General features: G+C 40.3%; 1 long non-coding RNA gene across 1 annotated transcript in view; it reads left to right on the top strand.

The window, feature by feature from the left end:
• LOC137627795 (uncharacterized) overlaps positions 1-24,239 on the top strand; it is a 53,520-nt gene extending 29,281 nt beyond the window's left edge. The window contains exons 2-4 of the long non-coding RNA XR_011041222.1: positions 1,269-1,437; positions 3,082-3,280; positions 22,918-24,239. This is a non-coding gene — a long non-coding RNA (uncharacterized lncRNA). The remainder of the gene's footprint in view (positions 1-1,268; positions 1,438-3,081; positions 3,281-22,917) is intronic.
• The last annotated feature ends 1,170 nt before the right edge of the window (positions 24,240-25,409 follow it).

Here is a 25,409-nt window from a genome sequence, read left to right as displayed (position 1 = left end):
GTTAATATCCTAACTATTAAAATCCTTATCTAATAAATACCAGCTTAGTAAATTAGGTTATGTATTTAATTATTTCTGTCCGGAATGTTATGTTTTGGTAAAGTCTTGCCAAACACTATTTTTACCCTAATCGGATTCCTATGGGTCGTTTACTTGTACCCAAAAGGGAAATAGTTTTCTCATATTAATCTAAGTTGAATATCAGGTATGAAGTGTGAAAAAGTACTAAATTTCATCAATCCAAATTATTTCTTAACCCTTTTACCCCCAGGCTATTTGGAAATTTCCAACCCTTAACCCCCAGGGGGTTGTTTTTTTTCCAGCACATTTTGCAGTATATTTTTTTTAAATTGCTCTAACAGGATTAATTTTTGTCATAGAGAGGTCAGGTTGGTCTCATTCTCTTGGAAAATGCCTGAATTTTCTCAAAAAATTATCAAAAATATGAAAAAAAAAATTTTTTATAGCATTTCTTTTGCAAGGACGTACCGGTACTTCCATGGGGGTAAAGGGATGGCTTTTGTGAAACGTACCAGTACATCCTTTGGGGGTAAAAGGGTTAAAATACATGACACCAGATTGTAAAAAAAGAAAATTAACAAGTCTTCCACAACTATAGTAAATGAATAGAAGGATAAATCATGGCTGCATATCTTATTGTAAGGTTGGTACAATTTTTCCCACTAGAATATTCTAATACCGTTTATAATTTTCCTGAAATTATAAACGGTATTAGAATATTCTAGTGGGAAAAATTGTATAACCTCATGATAAGATATGCAGCCATGATTTATCCTTCCATTCATTTACTATAGTTGTGGAAGACTATTGTTAATTTTCTTTATTTACAATCATAGGTGGACTGTATCAAGGATGACCTTTAATCTAAGGGATTAACCGGTGATGAGGTGTGGGACAGAGGTAGATGGAGAAAGCTGACCAGAAACATTGACCCCACATAGAAGTGGGAAAAGATGTAGACAAAGGAGAATGATAATTTTCCTGAAATAGTACAGATATATTCTCCAATGGCAAAACTGATGAAAAATTTCTACCTTGTAATTTTTGTTCTTTTCTCTTCCAGTCCATGCATTGTAGCCTAGTTGAGTTTTTTTATCCCAAACATTAGTTTTCAAGTGTTTTTATCTTCAATATTTTTTAAATACCATTTGTGTAACTGCCCACAGCTCAGTCTAATAACAATTTATTGTTTAACCAGTGCCATCGTGGATATGCAATTGACAATTAAAAAAATTAATACTTTTCAGATAAGTAAATTGCCACACGTTCAATACACTAGATGAGGATTTGGGGCAAAGTTGCCCTTTGATGTCACTGCTACCTTTTTACGAAGAAATGCACCAGCAACCCTTCTGGGACATGGACCAGTTGTTTACTCATTCTGCAGACCATACAGTTGCTTGCAAGGGTTTTCAGGTTTGTTGGTGTGATTTTACATTTCTTAAGGTTGACTTGACTTGGTTTTTTGTCTGTTCTTAGTTATTCAAATTAAAATAACATGCCTGTGTACAGTGTTGGATTATATTCTAAAGTCCAATTCTAACTACAAAAAGTTTTATTTATGAATGACAAGATACTGTATATGTGATAAAAGTTAAGGGGGTACACATGAAATCCTTCAAGAGATAAGGGATGATTAGTTTTGAGTATTTTATATAAATTCTCATACATAGTTATTGTTTTTTAATATCTGTTCCATATCTGTTCCAGTAAAAGCTTTATCTTATGAAAAGCTTGAAGTATAAGTAGAGACTTATTAATAGGTTATGTATTGAATAGCTTCTGCCCACAATGTTATGTTTTAGTAGTGACATGGTCAGGCAATTTGAGTGTTCGTTTGTGGTATCTTTTCAAATGCTAGTGCTTTCCCCTTGATAGTATGGAATCTAATGAAAATAAGTGATTATGAAATTGTAGAGGCTTGGATAACACACTATCCTAGTTTTAATTGGATTGCTTGTGGTCATTTACTTATGCTAAATACCAAAAGTTTTTCATAAATGAATCTAAGTTGAATATCAGGTGACAGAAGATTATATTACAGAATTTGAAACAGACAGTTATAAAACCTTTGTAGTTCTTTAGCAGCTTTCACATATTTTGAATATTGTTTTGAGATTAAGTTTGCAAGGGTAACAGGTTGAGGGGATGCACTGTTTTATGAGTAGAAACACTTCCAATTGTCTTCTACAGCTATACTGTAGTAAATGAACGGAGTACAAACTCATTGTATCAGTACAGCCACGTCATAAGATTGCACGATTATTTTCCACTAGAACATTCCAACTCAAACTACCATCTAATTTTCCTTATTATTACTTGCTAAGTTACAACCCTCGTTGGAAAAGCAGGATGCTATAAGCCCAAGGGCACCAACAAGGGAAAATAGCCCAGTGAGGAAAGGAAACAAGAAAATACTGTAAGTAAACTACAAGAGAAGTAATAGCTATAATATTTTAAGAAAAACTACACTAGATTAGATTAACATATATAAACTATAAAAACTTCATAAAAACAAGAGAAACAAGATTATAATAGCGTGCCCCAGTATACCCTCAAGCAAAAGCAACATAGTGAACACCATAATACAAAGACTATGGCACAACCTCAGACTAGAGTACAATGGTTTGATTTGGAGTGTCTTTCTCCTAGAAGAGCTGCTTGGCCTAGCTTCGGAGTCTCTTCTACCTGTGCCAAGAGGAAAGTAGCCACTGAACAATCACATTGCAGAAGTCAATCTGTTGAGCAAAAAGAATTGTTTGTAAATCTGTGGTGTCATGTGTATAAAAGGCAAGGAGAATGTGAAAAAATTGTGCCAGACTATTTGGTGTGTGTAGGCACTAGTACATTATCATCATTGATAGCAAGTGTGTTGGAAAAGTTTATGCATTGTAGTTTTTAAGTACTTTTCTATCCCATACATTAGGTTTCAAGTTCTTTTATCTTTAAAACCTTTTTTTTTTAAACACCAGTTATAGTAACTCCCCTTTGCTCAGTTGTTTGAAACCAGTGGCAATACCTTTTTTCCTCAGGAGGCAATTAAAAAAAAATATTTTTCAGACATGGTGCTATAAATCATGGACGTCCATACCTCGTTGTATGTTACATACTCCAGTTAGGGGTTTGGTGTCACTGCTGTCCCTCTATAGCAAGATATGCTGGCAACCCTTCTCCAGACCAGAGACAAGTTTTTAACAACCTTCTCCAGACCAGAGAAGTTTTTAACAATCTTTCTCTAATGTAATGGTTGCTAGCAATGGTTAGTTTGTGGGGTTTTGTATTTCCTTAGGTTACCTTGGTTTAGTCTTCACATCCGTTCTTAGTTATCCATATAAAATATGTTTTTGGAGCAGTTCTTTAAGGTGTACAATACCTGTGGTCAAGCTAGGATACCCGCTGTACTAATGCATCCAATTTGTTCCAGAGTGTGTGTGTTATAGGGTGTATGTTCCAGTTGATTGTTTTATTTTTTTTTTTAAACCTCAGAAAAATTTTCAGCAGAAAACAAAGCTTAACATATGCTTTGCAAGCTCAGTGACAATATTTTTCAAGAACAAATGCTATACATTTGTCTCGCACTTATCCTGTATAACTTAATTCAACTGATCGCATCTGTGTTGGCTCCAACCAGATATAACTAATTAGATGACTAATTATCGTGCCCTCATTGATTGTGACCAACAGAAAACAGGTCCAAAAAGTCTCTATCATAAAAGTTAATTAAATTAAGGAAATCTCGATAAAGAAGGAAAATAAAAGCGCAATACCTGTAGACTTTTTGTAATGAATGGACGTCAAAATCTTTAGCCCTTGTCGGCTTTAACTGTTTACCAGGTAACTGCTTGTCAACTTGAAAAATTGACAGTTGGTTATCTTGTCCTCTCTCCCTTCCCCACCAATGGTTAGGGGGGTCTCTCCACCAGCCAGTTACTGAGCCATTCTTTAATCATCTGTATTCACAGAAGCACTTTCGTGCTGTTGCTCTAACATTCTGATGTTGAATTTATTTTTGGTTTTTGATATCTACTACACCTTGGATTTGTTGCCTTCAAGTGTTTTTGGATCCTTTGATGGTGTTAGTGCACTATGAGTATGCCATCTGACTCTGAGACTCTATGCATTCCTGCAGTAATTGCTCAACTAGGATAAGTAGAAAGTTTGCCTTTGATCAACTCTCATTATCTTTGTCAGCCCTGTAGAGGTATTAAGTGTGACGTTAATGCTACTTGTAATGAGTCTAAGGGTAGGTCTAAAGAAACCGTAATTTAAATGTCAAGCATATGGACTCTTTAGCAAAGAAACGTAGTAGTTATAAATAAAGACCATGAAGAGTGGTCTACCGGAGGACGAGGTTAGATCCTCACCTTAACAGGAGATTAGTTCAGCATTAGGGGAGGGGGTAGAACCTCCAAAGAACAGTGTCCAAGAAGGAGAGTTAGATAGTTTTAGCTCCTCTGTAGATGTTGCCTAGTCAGTTTCTCCAGCTACAACGGTTACCGCTGATAGTTCTTATGCTATTATAAGGAGGCAAAGTTCGTAAAGGTGAGTGAGGACATTTCCTCTTTAGTGAATTCCTTCAGTGCTTTAAAAGTTACTGTATTTCCTTCCAGCTCTGTACCTGCCCTTGGTATGCCAGTCGCTGAGGCAAGTGAACACCATGAGGTGATCCCCTCCCCAAAGCAGGAAAGGTTGCAGGTCCAGTTCACACTCACCCTGATGGGTGTGTGTGCAACTTGGATGAAGAAACCCCATCACTACTTCATCACATAGTCAGCACCCTCGCACCCCTACACCTTCTTAGGCTCCTATATCTTCAGATCCAGGGAGGTCAAGATTTCGTACTCACTCTCAACGAGGGAGCTCCCCAGCTCCTTCTCAGGACTATGAACCTTCAGACCAAGGGAGGTCTTCTCCAAGATCCAGTCGTACGAAATGTTTATGTAGGAGCTTGTCTTGCCGTAGGAGACATAATTCTCAACAGTCCCCCTCAAGCATGTCTTTCAAGGCTAGATTGACGTCGAGACCCAGTCTCAAAGGAATGTCGCATCACTCTTCAAACCACACACCCTGACTCTCATCCCTCAGGTCCTCGAGGGACTCTTTAGTGTCTCCTCTGACTGAAGGTCCAGAAGCCAGTCTTGAAAGAGAAGCAACCAGAGTTGGTCCCATCTTTCCTCAGACCGCCTTTCTCCTTATTCCAGGACTCATCAGGAGGGTGAGAATTAGCCGTTCATCCGTTAGATCCCACCATATATCTCCTTCGGCCTCCTACGAGGTCCTGGAGATTTTCCAAACATTCTCATCATTCTTTATCCTGTGATACTGGAAGATGTCACTCCCAAAGCCATTCTCTTCAGGAGTAGATCTCTTTCGCCTACCAGAAGCCCCAGGTCTTCGCAATGTTCTCAGCCGAGGACCTGGCATGATCACAGGTCTCCTTCTACAGGTTCCTCAACCAACGAAGGAGATACAGAATTCTCCAGGCGACTTTGGGCGCAGCGGAGTGAAGAAATTTAAGAGTTCTTCAGGACGACAAAATGGATGACAGCTTTTGAGACTACGATCCCTAATTCCTTCAGGGAATTGACAAGTCTTTTTGAGAAAGCCTTCTCAGAGAGTGTTCAACAAGTGAAGGAGGTGTCGGCTTCCTCTAAGCCCCCCTGAATCGCATTGTTCAGGGTATGGAGAAGCTTTCGTTGGACAGATTACCCTAAATGGACCCTGTCAGAACCCTTAGAGTTAGCTCGTCAGAGAGTCGGGAAATAAGCAAAGGAAAGAAGTCAGGCGGGATGCATCCAATACCTCACCATTGCTCTAGACAAGACCAAGAGATAACTGCAGATGGAAGAAGATTCTTATGGACCAGCTCTAACACCTCTCAATCTCTCCTTTGAGGACTTGTTACCAAAATGAGTGAAAGGTGAATGCACCATGGTTGGTATCCCAGTAGAAGAATGCAGGAGTCTTGAAGCCTCCGTTAGGAGAGTGCAGGAGTTTGAGAATATTCTGGCCTGGCTGTGGTATATATTGACAGCTTTTCTGATGGTACCTTTTTTCCTCACAGTGCATTGATCCTTCTACCTACAGATAGCCAGTTCTATGGACGTTGCCTTGAGGACCAGATGAAGGAGGGTACTTCCCACAAGGCTTACCCGATGGGTCAAAGAAGGGACCATTTTCTCAACATAGCCCTTGCTTCTCTCCATGCATCATAAAGACCTACTGAGGGAATCCCAGATGTTTGGACATCACCTTTTTCAACTTGCAATTCTGGAGGACATTCTCTTTCAGCCCCACCTGTTTTCCAAGATGCGGAAGGAACATATGCTAAATGATTTGTTAAAGAAATATCTTTCAAATAAGCCACAACAGAAACAGTCCTACACCCAGAGGAATTCGGGTAAATGCGAGGTGGTCAGAATAGATATGGAAAGAAGCGGAAGTCCACAGCTGTTGCTTCATCAAACTTCCAGGCTAGGAAGCAGGACAAGGACGACGACTTCGGGTCCTTAAAGACTCCTGTCCCAAAGGGTTTTCAGAAATAGGGGCCAGTTCCTTCACATGAACAAGTGGGTGGCTGCCTACATCATCATTGGTAGGCTTGGGAGGCCCTGAATTCAGACCCTTGGGTGACCATCTTATTGAGGGAAGGGTACAGGATAATCTTGACCACCCTTGAACAGTCGTTCACCACCATCCATCAGTTAATCCGGCAGGTCCGCAAAGCAATGAGAGCTCAGGGAGGAGATATTACAGCTAGTAGAGTTCAAGGGAGCCATAGAGCCAGCCCCGCCCAACTCTTGGAGTTTTCACAGCCACATGTTTGTGGTAATGAAAGCCTCAGGGGGTTGGAGACCCATCATCGATCTCTCTATCCTCAACTCTTTCGTAGAGATTATGAAGTTCTAGCTATAAGGAAAGGGGACTGGTTCTTTACCATCAACTTTCAGGATGCTTATCTCCAAGTTCCAATTCATCAGGACTCTCGCCATCTAATGTGCTTCCGTGGGGAGAGAAGACTTGGTAGTTAAAGTGTCTCTACTTCAGACTGGCAACTGCTCCTCAGGTCTTCACCAGGATCATGGCCCCAGTTGCAGCCAAACTCCACGGTATGGGTATTCGGATGTGCTGTTACCTGAACGACTGGCTCTTCCTATCTTCATCTCTTCAGGAAGCTCTTTGTGTGAAGGAATTGGTCCTTCATCTTTGCAGGACACTTTGAATAAAGATAAACCACAAGAAGTCTTATCTCACACCATCTCAACAGACGACTTACAGTGATACCTCGGTAGTCGAACGACTCTATACTCGAACAATTCGGAGTTCGACCAAAATTTTCGAGAAATTTTTGCTGCGGTGCTCGACCAAAAATTCGGTACTCGACCAGCCGAACACGTGACGACCGCATGGGCTTTGTGATGATCGCGCCATCTCGGCCACTCTCGCTTGTTCGGGAAGCATCAGTTCTCTCGAGAGCGTCACTCAGACAACGCGCGATCAGCATTCGTTGTGATTTAGTGATTTTCAGTGCTTTTAATTGCTTTTTTAGCTTTCATAATGAGTCCCAAGAAAGTAATGAGTGTTAAGGGGAAGGAGAAGAGGAAAACAGTGCGAACAACGATCGAGTTGAAGAAGGAAATTATAGCGAAATATGAGAATGGTGTACGAGTGTCCGATTTAGCGGTAGAATACGGAATGGCGAAGTCGACCATTTCTACGTTTTTAAAGCATAAAGAAATGATTAAGAAGGCGAATGTTGCAACGGGAGTTACGGCGGTAACTAAGCAAAGGCCACAAGTGATTGAGGAGATGGAAAAGTTGCTTTTAATATTTATTAAAGAAAAACAGTTGGCCGGGGAAAGTGTTAGTGAAGCGTTCATTTGTGAAAAAGCGTTGCATATCTATGAAGAATTAGTGAAGAAAAGTCCGAGTACCAGTGAAAGTGATTCATTTACATTTAAAGCGAGCAGGGGTTGGTTTGAAAAGTTTCGTAATAGAACAGGTATTCATCGTGTTACTAGGCATGGGGAGGCAGCTAGTTCGGATCAAATTGCAGCCGATAAATACGTGGGGGAATTCGATCGGTACATAAATGAACAAAATTTGATCGCACAACAAGTCTTTAATTGTGATGAGACTGGGTTATTTTGGAAGAAAATGCCAGCCAATACGTACATTACCAAGGACGAGACGAAGATGCCAGGTCACAAGCCAATGAAAGATAGGCTAACATTGTTGCTGTGTGCAAATGCAAGTGGCGATTGCAAGATCAAACCCTTGTTAGTGTACCACTCGGACAACCCCCGGGTGTTCAAACGAAATAATATTTGTAAAAGTGCACTACCAGTTATGTGGCGCTCGAACACTAAATCTTGGGTCACAAGACAATTCTTTACTGAGTGGATAAACGAAGTGTTTGCCCCCCAGGTTAAGGCTTACCTCATTGAAAAGAGCTTGCCAATGAAATGTCTTCTGGTTATGGACAATGCTCCTGCACATCCTCCAGGTCTCGAGGATGACTTGAAAGAAGAATACAGCTTTATCAAAATCAAATTCTTGCCCCCCAATACTACTCCCATACTCCAGCCCATGGACCAACAGGTCATTTCAAACTTCAAAAAACTCTATACCAAGGCCCTTTTCAGAAAGTGTTTTGAAGTGACCAGTGACACGAAGTTGACCCTAAAGGAATTCTGGAAGGAACACTTCAGCATCCTCAACTCTGTTAACATGATTGACCAAGCTTGGCAAGGTGTGACCTATAGGACATTGAACTCTGCCTGGCGTAAGCTGTGGCCATCATGTGTCACAGAGAGGGAGTTTGAAGGTTTCCAACCAGAGGCGGGTCCAAGCACTGCTACCCCTGTAATTTCTGATGACACTGATGTCGTTGAGGAAATTGTTGTCATGGGCAGGAGTTTGGGGCTTGAGGTCGACAAGGATGATATTGATGAGCTTGTAGAAAGCCATTCTACCGAGTTGACTGTGGAGGAATTGTTGCACCTGCAACAACAACAGCAGCAGGATCTGATTGTGGAGCAGGAATCTTCAGAAGAGGATGAGGTAAGGGAGGATGTTCCAAGTTCTCTCATCAATGAAATTTGTTCCAAGTGGGCAGATGTGCAGGCTTTTGCTGAAAAATACCACCCAGAAATTGCAGTAGCAAACCGGGCAGTGCATATGTTTAATGATAGTGTCATGTATCATTTTCGAAGAATACTGCAGAGGAGGAAGAAACAATTAACAATAGACCAGTTTTTCACAAAAGAAAAGAAAGCTGCTACATCAAAGCCTGTTTCTCCTCCAAAGAAGAGACAAAGAAGAGAAGAAACCCCTGAAATAGATCTGCCCACCCTTTCATTGGAGAGAGAAACAACTCCTGAAGGAGAACTACCCCGCCACATCATGGAAGGGGACTCTCCTTCCAAGCAGTAACCTCCCCCTTCCATCCTCTCCACATCCATCCCTGTATGCCATCGAACCGCTGCTCAAAGGTATGTTCACTACAGTACAGAAAATGGTTTAAAATTGTTTTATTTTAGTACAGTAAATGGTTTAAAATTGTTTTATAGGATTTTCTGACCAATTTCATACACATTTAGATAATTATTGTTGTTTAGGTACACGTTTTATTAATATTTTGGGCCTGTTCGAGTGCTTGGGAACGGAATAGAATATATACCATTATTTCTTATGGGGAAAAAAAATTCGGTACTCGAACAAATCGGAGGTCGAACACGGATCTCGAACGGATTATGGTCGAGTACCGAGGTATCACTGTATTTGGGAATGAAGATATCTCCTCTTTTAAGGGTCTTCCCATCTCGAGAGGAAAATCATCAGGAGAATTATAGAGAAATTCTTGATACATCCAACCCCAAGAGTTTCTCTATGGACAAGCCTTTTAGGCCATGTTGTCTCTCTCATGTTACTAGTTCCCAACGGGAGACGCTGTATGAGGGATCTTCAATTCACATTGAGACCACATTGGGCCTAGCAAGACAGCACCAAACAAATTAAGTGGACAGCACACACTTGGGAGGATCATCTTTGGTGGTTCCAGGATACACTTCAATGCAGGACTAGTACTCTAAAGTCCTCGAACTTACGCTTGTTCTGCATACAAACGCTTCAGACATAGGGTGAGGAGCTTCTCTTCAGCAGGAGAGCATTGCTGGGTTATTGACTCCTCCTCAGAGCTGAGCTCCAGGTCCATAAATTGGAGGTGTATGCAGACAACTCCCCCGCGATCTCCCCTATCTGAAGAAAGGATGGAGAATAAAGTCCCAACTTCTCAACCTTCTTGCTAAGGAGATTCTACAGTGGGCAGAATATCACGACTTTATTCTCCGACCCCAGTTCATTCTAGGGAAGCAGGAGGGAGCAGGTGATAGGTTTTGAATGGACCCTTTGCCAGGAGGTAGTAGATCGCCTTGTACACCTTTGGCCAGGAAACGTAGACCTTTTTGGAACCGTTTTAAATTTGTCTTTGGCATATTTCAGGCCTCGGAAAGATACTCGGTCAGCTGGGGTCGACACTATGCTCCAAGACTGGAGGAACCTACAGACTTGGGCATTTCCACCTTTAGGAATGATAGACCAGGACTTCACGCAAAATTTTAGTCATCATAGAGGTGCACGATGACCCTGGTAGCCCCATTCTGGCCTTTATAGAGTTTAGTGCAAGAGGAACCACCACACTTCGTCTAGACTTACAGTTCCAAAGATTGCGGATATCCTCCTTTATCTATGGAAGTAGAGAAAGCTTTCACTCTCAGGTGCCAAGTTATCCGTTAGTCCTCCCAATTAGGACTTTTAATGATTCTCGAGCTTTTAGCAGGCGCTTCGTTTGAACCTCTCAGGTTAGCGTTTTTGTAAGACTTGACTACCAAAATTCTTTTCTTAGTTACATTAGCTACAGCCAAGAGACTGGGAGAGAGATAAAAGCCATTTTTGGTACTGTAGGCACAAGAGGAAGGGATATGATCCTTACATACCTTCCAGAATTCAGATCCAAGACTTAATCCGAGTCTAACCATCTCCCTAGAGTGTTTCTTCTTTTTTAAGTGAAACAGTTGAGCATCTGGAGGAGGAGACACTGTACTGCCCAGTCAGAACCTTATGCTATTATCTGGCAAGAACCAAGGCTATCCCTCTCAGACCCTGTGTTCTCTTCGTCTCACTTAAACTACAGTCGAAGGCCATGACAAAAACTGCTGTTTCTTTCTTTATCAGGAGACTTGTAGCAAAAGCTCCTCTTCAATCTTTATCAGATGGTGCTTCCAAGAAGGGAAGAGGTACCCACAGTCTGAGGGGTTATTCCACGTCTCTTTCCTTTTGGAGGAACTCTTCACTGAAATCAGTCCTGAATGCTTTATGGAAAAGGAATACAATTTTTCCTTCCCACTACCATAAGGACTTGGAGTCTTTGCATGATAACATACGATCTCTTGGTCCAGTTAGCACAGCTGAAGTAATTCTTAGTTAACATCTTCTCGGTTTCCTACCCTGAATACTTAGTGTATGTAAGGATGAAGGAAATGGAGTATGAATAATGGCTGGTGTATGTAAGGAAGAATGAAAGGCTTTAAGGAAATGGGGTATGAATAAGGGCTCACTCTGTGCGATTGAAAACCTCGTGTAGTCAGGTGTATAAATGCACGAGAGGAAGACAGTGATGGCCCATCGGGATCTATACCTACCTTATTTCAGACGTATGACTAGACTAACGGGCTTAAGCGACGTATGCAAGGTGTTGATAACAAGGTTAGGGACTTTGTTAAAATAGGGTAGTTAGTGGACTAGGCTTCAAGACTGACCCAGCCATGACTACACTTGGCTGAAGGTGATTCAGCTCACTACAATGCTTGGAAAGATCCGATATCAGTCAAGGTAACTACGAGATCCTCTCAAATCTATTTGTATTTTTTAAAGATTACTTAATTATATCAGCTGTTCCATCCATATCCATATACCAAAGGCACTTCCCCCAATTTTGGGGGGTAGCCGACATCAACAAGAACAAAACAAAAAAGGGGACCTCTACTCTCTATGTTCCTCCAGCCTAACCAGGGACTCAGCCGAGTTCAGCTGGTACTGCTAGGGTGCCACAGCCCAACCTCCCACATTTCCACCACAGATGAAGCTTCATACTGCTGAGTCCCCTACTGCTGCTACCTCCGCGGTCATCTAAGGCACCGGAGGAAGCAGCAGGGCCTACCGGAACTGCGTCACAATCGCTCGCCATTCATTCCTATTTCTAGCACGCTCTCTTGCCTCTCTTACATCTATCCTCCTATCACCCAGAGCTTTCTTCACACCATCCATCCACCCAAACCTTGGCCTTCCTCTTGTACTTCTCCCATCAACTCTTGCATTCATCACCTTCTTTAGCAGACAGCCATTCTCCATTCTCTCAACATGGCCAAATCACCTCAACACATTCATATCCACTCTAGCCGCTAACTCATTTCTCACACCCGTTCTCACCCTCACCACCTCATTCCTGACCCTATCTACTCGAGATACACCAGTCATACTCCTCAGACACTTCATCTCAAACATATTCAATTTCTGTCTCTCCATCACTTTCATTCCCCACAACTCCGATCCATACATCACAGTTGGTACATACATCACAGTTGGTACAATCACTTTCTCATATAGAACTCTCTTAACATTCATGCCCAACCCTCTATTTTTTACTACTCCCTTAACTGCCCCCAACACTTTGCAACCTTCATTCACTCTCTGACGTACTTTTGCTTCCACTCCACCATTTGCTGCAACAACAAGACCCCAAATACTTAAACTGATCCACCTCCTCAAGTAACTCTCCATTCAACATTACATTCAACCTTGCACCACCTTCCCTTCTCGTACATCTCATAACCTTACTCTTACCCACATTAACTCTCAACTTCCTTCTCTCACACACCCTTCCAAATTCTGTCACTAGTCGGTCAAGCTTCTCTTCTGTGTCTGCTACCAGTACAGTATCATCCGCAAACAACAACTGATTTACCTCCCATTCATGATCATTCTCGTCTACCAGTTTTAATCCTCGTCCAAGCACTCGAGCATTCACCTCTCTCACCACTCCATCAACATACAAGTTAAACAACCACGGCGACATCACACATCCCTGTCTCAGCCCCACTCACCGGAAACCAATCGCTCACTTCATTTCCTTTTCTAACACATGCTTTACTACCTTTGTAGAAACTTTTCACTGCTTGCAACAACCTTCCACCAACTCCATATAACCTCATCACATTCCACATTGCTTCCCTATCAACTCTTATCATATGCTTTCTCCAGATCCAGAAACGCAACATACACCTCCTTACCTTTTGCTAAATATTTCTCGCATATCTGCCTAACTGTAAAAATCTGATTCATACAACCCCTACCTCTTCTAAAACCCCCCTGTACTTCCCAGATTGCATTCTCTGTTTTATCCTTAATCCTATTAATCAGTACTCTACCATACACTTTTCCAACTACACTCAACAAACTAATACCTCTTGAATTACAACACTCATGCACATCTCCCTTACCCTTATATAGTGGTACAATACATGCACAGACCCAATCTACTGGTACCATTGACAACACAAAACACACATTAAACAATCTCACCAACCATTCAATTACAGTCACACCCCCTTCCTTCAACATCTCAGCTTTCACACCATCCATACCAGATGCTTTTCCTACTCTCGTTTCATCTAGTGCTCTCCTCACTTCCTCTATTGTAATCTCTCTCTCATTCTCATCTCCCATCACTGGCACCTCAACACCTGGAACAGCAATTATCTCTGCCTCCCTATCATCCTCAACATTCAGCAAACTTTCAAAATATTCCGCCCACCTTTTCCTTGCCTCCTCTCCTTTTAACAACCTTCCATTTCCATCTTTCACTGTCTCTTCAATTCTTGTGCCGGCCTTTCTTACTCTCTTCACTTCTTTCCATAACTTCTTCTTATTCTCTTCATATGACTGACCCAGTCCCTGACCCCACCTTAGATCAGCTGCCCTCTTTGCCTCACGTACCTTGCGCTTTACTTCCACCTTTTTCTCTCTTTATTTTTCATACTTCTCTATACTATTACTCTGCAGCCATTCTTCAAAAGCCCTCTTTTTCTCTTCCACTTTTACCTTCACTCCTTTATTCCACCATTCACTGCCCTTCCTCATGATGCCTCCAACAACCTTCTTGCCACATACATCACTTGCAATCCCAACAAAATTTTCTTTTGCTAACTTCCACTCCTCCTCTAAATTACCAGTTTCTCTTACTCTCACCTCGTCATATGCCATTTTCAACCTTTCCTGATATTTACTTTTTACCCCAGGTTTTATTTGCTCTTCAACCCTCACTAGCTCTCTTTTACATCAACCTAATCTATTCCCCCACTCTTTTGCTACAACCAATTTTCCTTCCACCAAAAAAGGATCAGACATACCGTTAGCCATACCCCTAAACACGTGCACGTCTTTCAATCTTCCAAACATTCTTCTAGTTATCAACACATAATCCATTAATGCCCTTTCTACTACTCTTCCATTTGCCACTCTTACCCATGTATACTTATTTCTATCTTTCTTCTTAAAAAAGCTAGCACTTATTACCATCTCTTGTTCAACACACATATCTACCAGTCTCTCACCACTCTCATTTTCACCTGGTACGCCATACTTTCCAATGACACCTTCTACCTCTCCAGCACCCACTCTAGCATTTAAGTCACCCATAACAACTACATAATTCCTTCTACCCAGTCCTTCTACACACCTAGTTAATTCATTCCAAAACTCATTCCGCTCTTTCACTTTTCTCACTACCTGGCCCATACGCACTGACAAACGCCCAACATTCCCTACCCAACCTAACCCTTACCCACATTAACCTAGATGATATCTCCTTCCATTCCACTACTTTACCTGTCATCCATTCACTCAGCAATAAAGCCACACCCTCTCTCGCTCTTCCCCTTTCAATCCCAGACACTCTACCGGACATTTCACCAAACATCACTTCACCCTTTCCTTTCAAAAATCTTTGTCTCACACAATGCCAATACATCCATCCTTCTACTTCTAAACATACTTCCAATCTCACATCTTTTACTCTCTATCGTACTACATCCACGCACATTCAAACACCCCAAAACTAGAGTGCGGGGAGCAGTCACTCTCCCCCCAGCTCCATCTCTTTGTTGCTGTCTCACAGGATACTTTTACAGGAGAGGGGGTTCCCAGCCCCCTCGTCCCGTCCCTTTTAGTCGCCTCTTACGACACGCAGGGATAACGTTGGCGCTATTCTAATTGTTTTATGCCCCCGCGGCATCCAGGATAAAAGCTGGTAATTGGCAGAATCAAGTAAAAATTTCATTTCTCACTTAAAATTAATTTTTGAACACTTGTATAATTTAAAGGAAGGCCCTTTCCACCTCCCCATATCAAAAGCAGGTTTACGACAACATAATATTAATGAATGGCTTGGTAACCCGGTTTGTGAAGATATCCCCCCACCACCAATGGGGAGGGAGAGAGGACTATGTCAATTTTCCAATTGACAAGTAGTTACCTGTTAAACAGTTGAAACCGATAAGGGCTAAAGATTTTGACGACTGTTCGTTCCAAAGCAGGTGTTGTGCTTTTAGTTTCGTCCTTTACAGAGATTTCCGTAATTTAATTAACTCATTCATAATGACCTATTTTGGACCTGTTTTCGGTTGGTCACAATCTATGAGGGTAAAGATAATTACCTGGTAGTTACATATGTTTGGAGCCGACGCAGATGTGATCGGTGGAATTAAGGTATACAGCTCAAAAATTAATTTTAAATTAAAACTCCTAAACTCTTATAGTATGTGTTCTCAGTTAACTGTAATTTCATCTTGCCTGGAAAGATGTACCACACACACACTCTTATATTGGGATCAACCTGAAGCAATTCATGCTTAATCATTGTCAAATTATGCTGTCTTAGTAATTTTTTTTATTTAAAGAGCAGGAAAAACTTTACTAAATTTCCATTAATAACTGAAAAAACCCATTGGCAAATTAAAACTTTGCTAACAATATTATATGAATCCACCAAAGTATCCACTTGAAAATCATATTTTCTTAATAACTGATACAATTTTTTTTATTTTCTATGAATAATGTATACTAAAGAAATTCAGAATTTAACAACCATTTTTATTTTACATATAAAAAATACATGAACATACGTTTTAATACTACAGTATTTTTGTAACATTACTACAGTATTTGAGTAACATTTTAGTCTTCTCCATCCAGGTACAATATATATAAATTTAGTTTCTTATAATCTTAGATCAATGAAAAAAAAATTGACAATTACTTTTAAATATAGATTAAAATGTGTGTATGCGTATGAATGCACAACTCAAAAATATTGACATAACTTATTTCCTTGATTATTAGGATATAACAGCAAAGTTGGAACAGAGGATATAACGTCAGCAAAGTTGGAACAAAGGATATAACGTCAGCAAAGTTGGAACAAAGGATATAACGTCAGCAAAGTTGGAACAGAGGATATAACGTCAGCAAAGTTGGAACAGAGGATATAACGTTAGCAAAGTTGGAACAGAGGATATAACATCAGCAAAGTTGGAACAGAGGATATAACATCAGCTAAGTTGGAACAGAGGATATAAAGTCAGCAAATTTGGAACAGTGTTAAAAGGTCTTGGTTAGACTACACCCACATGCTTGGTAGAGCAACTTTAAATGTACATAAAACTACACCTTGCAGGACACAGGTTTGTATAGCAAATATTAATGAAAATTGATGAAAATTATATATCAAGAAATTTACTTGTTCCTACATGAATAAAAACCATAGTCCTTTACCACAGGAGAAAGATAATAGCGAAGCTGGAACATGGTAGTTAAGATAAAGGTGTTTTACCTATTTATATAGTAAGGAGGTAACTCTCATCCCTGCTAGCTCACTGACGAATTTCCTAGATCTTGGCTGTCAGCGGGTCCACACTTCTCTCAGCGTGATTGCTTACATAAACGCATAAGGAAATGTTCCGTTGTGCTGCCCAAGATATTCATTACTTCACTTAATGTGGATCATTATAAGCTGTCTTCAAGGTCAAGGGGATACTTTTTCCAAGTTTCCCCTTCTGATGATAGGAGTGGCCAGCCTTCCAGTGAAAGGAGGAATACAAAGAAGGCTTCTTCGCCTTCTGAGTCAGGATCCTCTGAAGTCAAAATAGCCCTGGGCAGCTTCTTCCACTCTTGGTACTCTCCCATCTGATTTCTCCATTGGCTTCCTCTGACAGGAAGGTCCATCAGTTTCCCCAGCAGGACCTTCTATTACGGGGGGAAAGTTCTCTTCTTTTCAGAGGTCCAACGCGCTCTGTATACTGTGGCACTCCTTTGGGATACCATGTTCCCTTCTTAAGGAGGAGTTTCATCAGTTCCTTGGTTTCAGACACCCGCCCGAGGTCATTGCCACCCAGTGGCTGCCCGAGAGTTGATTGTTGCCCTGTTATCTGCAGAGGCTGAGCATGGTGTTGAGTATGCTCTGTCTCCAGTGCTTTTGCTCTGTTCAGCAAGCAAATAACTCTAGCCCTTCTACAAGTTTACCTACTCAAGCATAGGTCTTCAGAACATGCTTACAGGGTTGCTGCACAACCTTGCTATCATCCTTCATTTCCAGAGGATGATACTATCTGCCTATTAAAGTAAGTCTGTCTCAAAAGATGACTCACCACCCAGACTATCCTCTAGGACTTAAGCTTCCAGACCTTTGTCCTCCCATTTCTCTAGATGACAGGATTCCTCAAAGAGTGTTTCCCTGCATTGCCCGTCTTACCTTATGGCCTTCACCACAGTTCTAGACAAGGGCTCTCTTTCAGACCAGGTTCCTGTTCCTCACAGGGTTGAACATAGCCCTGATGATTTAGACTTTTCTACCCCCAGAGAACTCTCCCTCTATTCATGCATCATAAGCGCTTGTCTTTTGAGGCGCTCTTCATCATGCTGAGCTTCGCCTATCGATCGTTTTCGTGTAAGCACCTCTCATGGATACTTCTCACCTTATCACTTATGCAACGCATCTTCTAAAGCTCTGTCTCTCACTTTTGGGTAAGCAAGCTCTTCTAGACTTTCAAGGGGGGGCAGGAACCCTGTTAACCTTCCCAGGAGTGACAAGGAACCCACAGAGGTTCTCTTTCACCTTGATAGATTTGTCGCCCTGTAAATAAGTGTGCCAGTGGACCACTCCACAACATCTAGCAATCTCTCATCTCGGCCTGTGCCCATAAGAATTTTGCAAACACATTAGTACTGCAATGTCCTCTAGACCCGCAGATTTTTCAGCCGTCTGCAAATTGTAAGGATCTGAGATTAGGATGTTTTTGTCGATCTGAAAAAGGATGCCAACTTTTAATCTTAAGTCCCTGAAGGAGAAGTTATGTCTTGAGAAGCAGTGACCTTGCCTCCAAAAGGCAATTTTTCAGCGAATGATCTGTGCCACATCCCGAGTAATGCCAGACCCAAGTATGAACTTTTAGTCAATTTTTGCTAAGGAAATGTTAGGCAAGGTGGAGATCCAATTCTCAAAGACTCGCTTAGGGTGGGAAAATTTCCCTGCCTAATCCTGACAACCTCTCCTAGACAAAATAAGTACTACTATACACTAGCTTTCCTTTTTCCTCTTCCATTTGATATGGCAGTGGCAACATCAAGTATAAGCTGATCTTCAGAATACTTAGCTGCATTTCATTCTTAGCAGCAGAGGGGCTGGTCATAGGGGGTCACAGTCATGGTGACTGTGTAGGCATCCTTCTGGATAAACACAGTTCTGGCAGACACTGAAGATCTAACTTGCCAGATGGCTAACTGCTAACTGGGTGCTCAAGCTCAAAAAGAGGCTAGGGCTAGGTTTCATAAGACAATCCGGTCGTCGAATTCAAGCTGCAGTGAAGGAGACGCAGGACTCCTGTTTTAACTTCAGGACAAGGAAAGTCTTCCACTCAACCAGCCCAAAGACCAACAGAGAGGAGTTTGCTAACATAGGTTGTTTCTCTAAACTATGTTCTTGGCCTTTCCCTTAACCACAGAACCAGAGACTACTAAAAGGTAGGGGAAAAGGAAAGAGTAAACGCCTTTGCTTGGGAGAGCGTTTCCCCATTCCTTCACAAGTGAGACACACCTCCACATCATTACCCGGTAACATCATTACTAGAAGTTGGCCTGTCCCTTATGCAGAGGATAGTCTATTCTTAGACACCATCTTAGGAAGTGTTCTCTCGTCCCGAGAGGCAACGTTTGTGGAAGACAGCTCTCCCTTCCTGCAACAGTCTATTCTCCCTGGGACTTAGTCTCTGGATTAGTTGGTGCCAGGATTCGGATCTCATTTATGGTCCCTGCTTAAATCAGCATCGATGCAACATCTCGACGACCCATTCTTTCCTGCAAGGATAGAAGAATCCAAATGATCTGTGATGGTGGACGAAAAACTCCTACAAGAATGTTTGCTCTCGCTACATCACCCCAATTTCCTTCTTTTCTTGACATTATGTGTGGGTGCCCACCTCGGTCAGCACCTGACATCCGGCTCCTGGACGGAGAAAGATCACCGGGATTATATACTTTTTGAAGATGAGAGCAGCTTCCTTAACTATCAAAGAATTGTGCCTCATATAGCAGGACACTCGGTGGTTTTGAGCAGCGTTAACACCACTGTGGTGTCTTGCATTAACAAACAAGGAGATACTATGTCACACAGCTTTAAGCTTTACCAGTGGTGGCCTGTTTGCATTCCGAGCAACAGCATCCTTGTGGCAGATAAATTGATCAGAAAGGAAGACAGAAGTAGACAGCTCAGGATGTTTTTTGTATATCGTCCAATAGACACCAAGAACCTAACTATTGGGGTTCTCAGACTATGCACCTCATCTTAACGTTGTTGAACAAGCTCTCAATCTACTGCTCTTAGGTTCCTGACTTGGAAGCCATGTTCAAGGACACATTTCAGCAAAAATGAGATTGCTATGATGAATTTGGTTTTGACCTGTTTTGCCTGTTATTACGTACTGAATGGAGCTACACTCCTTGCGTAGCGTTGATATTGGTAGCTGATTATCCTTCAGGAATTAACAAGGTGTAAGGAACCTTTACGCTCTTATCCATATGGCCTAAATTGATTGTGTTCCCTTGCACGAGAGCAGTGTCAAAGGAAGCAAGGCTTTTTACATGTAGTTACTTGGGTGGTGTACAGATCTCGCAGTTCTTAGACGAATAAGCCATTAGGATAGGTGCAAGTCACATTTTTATTACCAAACCTACTCATATCCAATACCATACTGTGGTAAAAAGAAACTCTGCCTTGGTTCACTCAATAGATAATTATGATACTGTGATACCTTGAAAGCCATTCATCAAGATGGCAAATACAGATCCAGGACTGTTTAAAAATCTGGACTGTCTGGAGCAAGTCAGAAATCCATGGAAGCTCAGAAGTATGGAAGGTAGGGTTTAGCTTTCCAAAATTTCCTAACCTTTCCAGGAGAGAGGTGCATTGAGCAGACCATTCCACTTTTCAGTTTGTGGCCAAGTTACACAGCGGACATCAAATCTTGAATGGGGTTTAGTACATCGGTGACATATCTGGCTATTGCTCAGCTACTCTAGTAAAGCTGCATTGTTAAGGTGAAAAGCAGCAGACACTCCAAAGACTCCATTCCCTGAGAGAGGAGGAGGGTGGAAATGCTTAATGAGCATGACATCAGCATTTCATTTGACAGGGTTCTAAATTGTCTCCACTGCAGGGAGATACAAGTTAGCAAGTACATGAAGGAATGTGGTGGTTCCCCACTTTTGCCTCAAACAAGAACCCACATATCACTGCTCGCTATCATGCCTTCGGACCAAGACACTTGCTTCTCCTTTAGCTCTAAGTGTGGCATCAAGCAGTGCAGTTGCATAGCACTAGCACAAGACATATCTTACTTAAAGCACTGAGATTGGATGTGAGGAATTCAATCTCGATTCCTAATTGTGTGAACAAGTTGGAAGATCTTGCTGCAATGACCTTGTCAGACTGGTTGCTGATCTTAGGAAGGTTTAGATCATAGGAAGATGATCATGCATTTTAGATTTCCAGCACATCAGGAAATCTCTAGATAGTGATGGGATGAAAAAAAGTTTAATATTTCCCTGGTCATACTTCCCAGCGCATGACCATTGGTCACTTGGTTCCGATTATACTGGAAAATATGAAGGCTCATCCCAGCAACAAGACTGATCGTAAGCACCTCTTCCATCAATATTGTATTCAGGAAAAGCTGGAAAGAAACAGGCGACTGATGTTCTCCCTGAAGAACGGGTGCGTGGAGTCCAATTGAGTGGACTGTCATACAACATATTGTTATCTTTCTCAAACTGTGAAAGAAGGTTGCATGTGCGCTCTGATAACGGGTGTGTTAACACCTGTACCACACACCAAACCGGCTTCAAGCATGCGGCGTCTCGCACGTGGGGAAATGGAAGCGACAATTCTGTCCGCTTCATCCTTCAAGCAGCATTTGCAGGTACAGTTGAAGACTTTGGATTGGTTACAACACAGTTTTATACATTTCTTTCCAATGTCAAGAATCATTTTTGGCAATCTTCCACCAGCTACAAGACCTAAAACACACAGCTGGAGAACTATGAACCAATACTTATTGGTATGGGAAATGAGTGCCCAGAGATAACGGGGGAGAAATATTGCACAAGAAAAGCTAAAGAGAGGCCCCCTTGGGTTGAGTGCTCAATACTAACAGAGGCAGGCTTGTCTTGATAATTCTTCTGAGCAAGGGAAAGTTTTCAGCACAACCCCCTCTTAGTATAAGGCAGCACAGGTTGCAGTACTACATACAGATACTTCTCCTGGAGAAGGTGCTTTCAGCATGCACAGCCTAAATTCCCGGTAAAAGACTAATTACCAGTAATAGTTTCAAACATCCACACATATCCCTTATTGTGTACTGTATGCTTAAAATTCTTCCCCACTATAAGACAACTCTCAGTACTTGCTCCTGAAAAAGACTTTCTCATTACCTCACAGCCCTCCCTTAGGGAGAGGAATGGTACGAGTCATGCGTACATGACTTTTATTGATAGATTTTCCTGGACTTCTCCTGTGATGTCTTTCTTTTACTAGAAGTTCCATCCACATACCAAGGCACTTCCCCCAATTTTGGGGGGGTAGTCGACGTCAAACAAATTAAACGAAAAAAGGTCCAAAGGAGACCTTTCCTCTATACATTCCTCCCAGCCTGACAAGAAAAGTTGCAGCAAAGATTCTTTAATAAGGGCAATGCAGGGCATTTATGACTTAACAGAGAAAATGACCAATGGAGTCTGAAGAGACTGCACAACTAGATTATGCATTTTTTGTGTTATCAGGATTAAGAAAGGCGACGCCCCTCTCTTACTCTGGACTTTGACCATAGCATAAGCTATGTTTAAGAAAAGCAAACTTCCCAAGGTTCACATTTTTGCAAGTCAACACTGGGGAGGGACAAAACAGAAATGCTACCCAATTAGTAGCCCCAAAATGTTGTAACAGTTATCAGGCAACAAGGCATCTTTTAAGCTGCTTCCATTATCCTTTGAACAACTCGCCGCCACCATTGTTCAATCAAACGGAAAAACTTATTAAAAGACGGTGGTTTGTATTTTTGTAGGAACACAGTTGATAGGTTTAACTTTAAATAACTTTTTAGATTTATATAAAAATGAAAGTAATTATAATCTATACATAACATAATTGAGTAATGCTAGGGGTTAATATTAAAAGTAACATTTTATAAAATCATAGACCTTACACTAATGAAATTTAAAATTTCTCAACAGACTTCATGTAGACCATCTGCATTTTAATTTAATTTATCCATTTTCAATAAAGTTTAATGTATTATCAATACTTTTATTTCATGTCTGAAAACTATTAAACAGTTGTATCTACTCAAATTGCCCAATAACCTAAATCACATTTTTAACCAAATACTAGACATAAAAAATAATCTATTGCAGCGTGTAAATTAGTATTTACTCGTCGTGCACAATAAAAAATTAACAGCTGATAAATTTCATATGTAACTTACCAGCTTTTAAATTAGCATTTACTCGTGCACAATAAAAAATTGACTGATAAATTTCATATGTAAATTACCAGGTAATAAAGTAAGAGGAAAACCAAATTTGATTATTTCTACCCTTACCCTTTATTTATTCATAAGGAAATATTTAACAAGCTATCCATACTTTTTTTAAGTGGTCAATCCTTTACACAAGTTTGACTGTGGTCATGCCATTCACATTCTATGATAGTTCATTACCTTGATCATTTACTGTAACAATTCAAAATAACTTGTAATAGATTACAAGAAACCTACACAATTCATTAATTACAGACAAATCATGTTTTATGTAATTTACATATAAAAGGGAATTTACCTCTCCAAATTGATAGAACTACTGGTCAAAATAAATTAGTTTAGAATAAAATTTCTTGTTAGAAGTTGAAAAAAAAATGTAGTCTAGACAAAGCCTAGATCTTTAACTGGTAAGACTTACTTTATTTTGAATTGGAATACATTATCTTGTAATACGACTTCATTAATGTACAAAAAATACTTTGTTGTGGTGGCTGCATAACGCAATTCCAAAACTGTAATATTGTAAAACTAACAATAAACTATGATGAAAATTTTAAACAAAATTAACAACTGGTCCTTGCCATCACCACCATCAGAAAACATGAAATGACAATTACAACTGCAATCAAGAATAACAATTATAACTGCTGCATTACCTACTACATAGAAGATTGGTACACAAATATTGTAGGTTTTAGCTTATGCTGAAAATAAGGGCCAATCCCCCTAAAATATAAAACTTCTATCCAAGATACAAAATTCTTCAGAATTTATGCATGAAAAAAGGTCTGAAATCTAAAATTTTATGTGCAAGGAGATTCCTTAACAAACCTAATTGAATAGTGTATGAATACAGGATGAAAAAAAAAGCTTTATTATGCTTTGACATCTGGAAAAACTAACATTTACCTCCAAAACAAGCCTAGTCAACACCCTACACACAAGAACTTTGTTTCCAAGGAGGAAAATTATAACTAAAGCATTAGTCACAACATAGGAACTGGCAATAATAATGAGGGGAGAGAAAAAAAAAACATTCTCACCCCTTGAAATAAAATTACAGGCCTCTACTTATAATACACTGATTTTTTTATCTCTAATGCAGCTGGGTAAACTTTTGTATCCAGATAACAAAATCACCTTCAAATGAATTCCTAAAAACTGTTTATAATACAACTGTAAAATGTCTCTCTTCAAGGTTTCATCAATTATAGGGTGATCTCAAAATTTTTAAATAATCTTGCATTGAATCAATATACAGCATCAGAGTTAACTCGGACCTTTTCTCAAATTCAACCTATGGTTATGTAACCATACTAAAAAATTACTACCAATTACAAGGGGCTCTGACATAATACAATTCAATATACGATTTGATCAGCAATATGAAAAAATATATATATAAATACATACAGTATTCTCTCAAATAAAAGTTGATAGAATTTAACTTCTCTTGTCAAAAGTTGAAATAACTTTCAATGGGATAGTTATTTTAGGTTCAAAATTAATTTAAGTTACAGGTATTAAATTATCAGAAATCTTAAATAAATTCTAACTTACTTGCTAACAAATGAAATTGCACAAGAAAACTCTTCAAAGTTATGAAATAAAATGTTCAACTATTTTCCATAGATAAATTAAACACCACTGTCAAATTTTCCTCTACAGCATGTTTGGTATTTTTAAACATATAGTACTTCACATTCTCACAATATACATTTAAAGCACTTTTTTGTAAACCAAGTTATTCAAAACTATTTCTTTATCATACAAACCAAATCACTGTACTTCAATGGGCACCTGTGCTGAAGTCTAGCATAAAAAGTTTCAAGTGGAATTTTTCCATTCTTTAATGAAGAATGGTAAAGAAAATTTTTCTTTTACAAGATCTACATTAAACTAACGTAATATAATATTAATAGTGCAAAATACTGAATGAAGTGGAATAAGGATAAGAAATAAGAACAGGAATAATGATATGGAATAAGGAAGAGCATAAGGAAAAAACATGAATCCCTGTCCACACAAGGGCCAAATACATGCTGGGCAGTCCTGTTACCAATTTTGTGGGTGAATAGCAATCATAAGTGTAAATGATGTCACAGATGAGGACACTACACGTAAACCATCGAAGTGTCTGTGTTACTGACAACAATCTGTCTTCTACTCGGCATTTGGTTAAAGTTT

The sequence above is a fragment of the Palaemon carinicauda genome, chromosome 35, assembly GCF_036898095.1.
Source record: "Palaemon carinicauda isolate YSFRI2023 chromosome 35, ASM3689809v2, whole genome shotgun sequence".
NCBI classification, from domain to species: domain Eukaryota; kingdom Metazoa; phylum Arthropoda; class Malacostraca; order Decapoda; family Palaemonidae; genus Palaemon; species Palaemon carinicauda.
Note: the sequence above shows the minus strand (reverse complement) of the source record. Positions and strands in the feature narration are given on the sequence as shown.